The sequence below is a fragment of the Camelus bactrianus genome, chromosome X (genome assembly GCF_048773025.1).
Source record: "Camelus bactrianus isolate YW-2024 breed Bactrian camel chromosome X, ASM4877302v1, whole genome shotgun sequence".
NCBI lineage: Eukaryota > Metazoa > Chordata > Mammalia > Artiodactyla > Camelidae > Camelus > Camelus bactrianus.
The window spans coordinates 57,536,647-57,541,871 of record NC_133575.1 but is presented as its reverse complement, the minus strand read 5'-3'; positions in this window follow the sequence as shown (position 1 = coordinate 57,541,871).

The window sequence follows — 5,225 nt, the reverse complement described above, 5'->3', positions numbered from 1 at the left end:
GTAAGACAGGCAATCCATAGTATTCTAGGTTATTAACAGGGCCTGATCCAAAAAAAGAAAAAAATGAACACATTAAATGGCCTATCAACAGAATCTTCACCTCATAAGGGAATAAGCCTCCTTAGCACCGAGGGACAAAATTTAGTCATGAAATGCCTCCCAAACATTGATTGAATTTATGACCAAGAGGAGGCGCTGTGGACTAGGAATGTCACCTACCATAAAGCTAACAAAGGAAGTTGAGCCCATAAAGGCATCAGTCACTGCAGCTGTTCTTGATCTCAGGATGGAAACAGATAAGATAGTAACCCTAAATAGCTAGGTGCATACCAAAGGAATGATTCCATTGAGCCCAGAATTTTGCACCTTCCTATACAAAGAAAAGTGCTAAATTCTTTAACTTGAAATATCTGGTTTTCTTTAATTAACAATAATCTTTTGATGTTCCAACTACCTGGTCTTTGTTGCAAAACCTCGTATATATCCTGGCTCCTCCCCTACCTCTTCTGAGCAGACTGTCAGATCTATCTGAGAGATTGTACCCCAGGCTTAAGTGCTCAGAAAGTCCACCGAATAATACGTAACTCTCAACTTTTAAGTTGTGCTTTTTTTTTTTCAATCTACTGGAAGAAGAGAAGCATGGAGGAGAGAAAGGGCAAGGAAGTTATGAAGGACACTTTTGGAACTGGAGACCCATGGATGTGGTTGAGGATAAAGATGAGTAGAATGAGTTTTGCAAGAAAAGGAAATATCTTATTGGATCTTAGGTGTTCTGTATTACTTTTACTTGCTGAGATGGATGGTTGAAAAAAATACGGGGTGGGAAAAACAAAAACATTAATTCAGAAAGATACATACACCCTGCTATTAACAGCAATGTTATTTATGTTTTTATTTTTCTCAATATATGCCCAGGAGTAGAATTGCTGGGCCATGTGGTGGCTCTGTTTTTGGGTTTTTGACAAACCTCCATATTGTTTTCCTAGTGGTTGCACCAATTTACATTCCCACCAACAGTGTACAAGGGTACCCTTTTCTCCACATCCTTGCCAACATTTATTATTTATGTTCTTTTTAATGATGGCCATTCTGAAAGATGTAAAATGATATCTCATTGTGATTTTGATTTGCATTTCCCTGATATTAGTGATGTTGAGCAACTTTTCATGTTCCTGTTGGCCATTTGCATTTCCTTTTTTGGGAAAATGTCTATTCAGTTCTTCTGCCCATATTTTAAATGGGTTGGTTGGTTGGTTGTTGGCTTTTTAATTGAAGTACAGTTCATTTAAAATGTATTAGTTTCTGTTGTACACCATGAATGGACTTGGAAGGCATTATGCTAAGTGAAATAAGTCAGACAGAGAAAGACAAATACTGTAAGATACCACTTACATGTGGAATCTTAAAAAAATACAACAAACTAGTGAATATAACAAAAAAGAAACAGACTCATAGATGTAGAGAAGGAACTAGAGGTTACCAGTGGGGAGATGGAAGGAGGAGGGGCAAGATGGAGGTGGCGGATTAAGAAGTGCAAACTATCAGGTACAAAATAAGCTACAAGGATGTATTGTACAACAAGGAGAATATAGTCAATATTTTAAAATAACTATAAATGGTGCATAACCTTTAAAAATTTGTGAATCACCATATTACATACCTGTAACATATTGTACATCAACTATACTTCAATTAAAAAATATGATATTGTAAAATAAATACATAAATAAATTTTAAAGTGGTTAAAAATATGGGGTGGGATCTGGACAGATGGAATACTAATATGTTTGTACGTGTGTATAAGTGTATATGATTATAGTGAAGCTGAGGTGCTACACAGAAGCATCTGACAGGCAGTGGGACCTGAAATAAAGGAATGTTTGTATCTCTAGTGTGTAACATAGTTCCTGGCACTGAATGGCTGCTCAATAAGTATTTGTTGAATGAATGCATGAATAACTCTGCAGAATTTAACACTTTCTGAAAAGAATATAAAATAAAAAGTTTAAAAATTAACTAGACAAAAATGAAAAAGCAAGCTTTTTTGCCTGTTATTGCCGAAATGTTGGCCTCTATGCACTGGTGTTGAATTGAGTCTTGGAGACAGTTTCAGGTGAAGTAGAAAAGAAACAGCTTTAATTGCTTTGTCAGACAAAGGGGACCACAGTAGGCTAGTGCCTTTAGGACTGTGTGTCCACCAGGCATGGGTATGGGAAAGTTTTATGGGAAGATCTGGGGTGCAGAGCAGGTGATAAGGATCAGAGGTGAGGGTCTTGCATTCTTCTTATTCCAGAAGTCCACTCAGACACAATTGCATCTGGTGTCATGGTCATCTCATGATGGGTTTGTGGATTTCTGGAGCTCTGGTAGTTATTAAAATGTGATCTTCTTCCTAGAACAAAGGAGGTTGGGGGGATGAGTGAGTGTAATGGGAAGGTTAGAGGCTATTTAGCACAAAACCAGTTGAGCAAGGTAAACAGAGATGGGGGTTTGTCAGAAGAAAAAAAGTTGCAAGAATTCCAAGTCAGAGTGAATCAGCAAACAGCTTTAGCATCAGGGGAGCCATTTTGGAACAGAGGCTAGTTTACTGCTTCGGTATCTATGTAAGATTCTTTAATGAAATGTAAAAATAAGCAGCCAAGGATACCTGGGTGAAAACCAGAATCTTAACCTCTACATCATAGAGGAATGCATCATATCAACAGTCTTCTTTGTCATTCTCTGGAATCAAATCTCAATTTTGTTTAGTTCCTCTATCATTTTCTAATCCTTTTCTTCCACTCCCATCCTCCTACCCCTATTCCTCCTCTTCCCTATTCTCCTTTCTCCTCTCTTCCTTACCTCTTCCCCTCTTCCCCTTTTCTTCTTCATCCTCTCTTCCTTTCTTCATCTGTTCTTCATGGAACTTGAGGGAGGTAGTGAGAGCAGGTAAAGAAGTATGATGGTTTGGAGCAGAAGGAAAGGGAGACTAGCAACAGGGAGACTGAATTTCTATAAAAGAGTGGTTTAAGGGGACAATTTGGCTGGTGAAGCCTTGTGGTAATGGGGGTTGGAGGCTATGTTGAAAGCTGCCTTTACGTAACAAGCACATTATTTACACTGAATGCTTTTCTAGGGGGTGAAATGACTGATGACCATTATTCCATCCACTCCAAACTCCATTGGAGCTGCCACTGTAGGAAAATCACTTAGCAGATTATTGCAATTATCCAGGCCTGATATTATAACAGCTGGGACAAAAAAAGCGACACCAAGAATAGGAAGGAGCAGACAGATTGTAGAAAATGGATTGAGAAATGCAGAACTCTCAGCACATAACTCTGTCCAAACCCCTGCACCAAGAGTCTTGCCAAGCCCCTAGGATGACCCCAGGCTCCCCATTGATCCCCACCCCAACTCCCTCACACCCATTAAAAAGCCTGCCTGAGAATTCTCAACACTGCAAGGAGAATTTACTGTTTGCCTGATGATAGGCCCTGACCTACTTTTCTCAGAACATTTACTCAAAAGAGCTTACAATTGTGAATATGTATCTATTGCAACTCAGAAATGTCTTTTTCAAGGAACTGAAAGCCATTCCTTTGAAACATAATCATCAAGAAGGATAGGTGAGGGAGATTAAGAAGTACAAATTTCCAGTTGCAAATAAATGAATCACAGGTATGAAATGTACAGTGTGGGGAATATAGTCAATAACTATGTAATATCTTTGTATGCTGACATGTCAAAACTAAACTTCCCATGGTGATCATTTTGAAATGCATAGAAATATCGAATTACTATGTTGTGAAATGGGAACTATTAACATAGTGTCATAGATCACTTATACTTCAAAAACAAACTCATAGAAAAAAAGATCAGATTCGTGGTTACCAGAGGTGAGAGGTGGGGGAAGGGGGATTTGGATGAAGGCAGTCAAAAGATAAAAACGTCCCGTTATAAAACAAGTAAGTACTAGGGATGTAATGTACAACATGATAAATATAATTAACACTGCTGTATGTTGTACATGAAAGTTGTTAAAAGAGTAAATTTTAAGAGATCTCATCATAAGAAAAATTTTTTTCTATTTCTTTATTTTGGTATCTATATGAGATGATGAATGTTCACTAAACTTACTGTGATAATCATTTCATGATGTATGTAAGTCAAACTATTATGCTGTACACCGTAAACTTATACAGTGCTGTATGTCAATTGACAATACAATATTTTAATAAAACTGGAAGAAAACAGTAATAAAATGACTTTCTAGTTTGGGACTTAACGTCTTTCACCACAAAAGGAAAACTAGAACAGGAGCTGATTAGGGGACAGCTGGTAGGGAAGAGGGAGATTTAGCAAGTGATAGGGTTAAGGAGGCATGGTCAGAATAAAATGAATTTTTCTTGAAATATGTCAGTTGTGGTAAGAAGGAATCATACAGTATGGAAAATGGGGACATCTGGGGGTAGACAACACCCTGTTTCTGTCGTTTCTCTTTCCTTCCGTCTGTCCTTCCTTCTCTCCCTCCAGTTCTTCTTTCTTTTCAAGTAATATATACATGTGGTTTAAATATATACATAGTATATATATTTAAAAGGATTAAGATGAAAAGCAACAACCCCCTCACTTTCTATGCCCTGCCCCTCTCCAGAAGCAGCCCCTTTGAACTATTTCAGACGTTTTTCCCTTGAGTCCCTACATCTAAATGTGTTATGTATATGTCTACCACTAGTCCTTCAGTCATCAATTCTAGACTTTGTCTATTGGCTTTTTACTATGGTGTATGATGATTCGTTTCCCATATTTCCAGTTGTAAACAAGTAGGGAGATGAGGGTGAGTCTTAAAATTCCTTATGAATCCCTGATCACAGCAATAACTTTTATTGCGCGCTATGTGGAAGACACATTTGTAATCACTTTGGATGTATTAACTCACTTAATTACAAGCTCAGTTATAGGGATGGGACTAATAATAAAAGCAGGACGATAAAGATTTAAAAAACAGGAAAAAAAAAGTTAATGTTGGGCCTTCCTCATTGAAAAACGTTAAGGGTTAAATAGCAGTTTAAAAAAAAAAAAAAAGGCTAGCTTTGACGCACTGAAATTCCAACCGTCTCCTTTAATTCTCCGCAGCGGCGCTGGGGCCTGGTTGCCCACAAGGGAAGCCCCTTCAGACGGGCAGCACCCAACCAAGCCTGTGGCTGAGTCAGAAACCGGGCCACGTGACAGCGACAGACGGC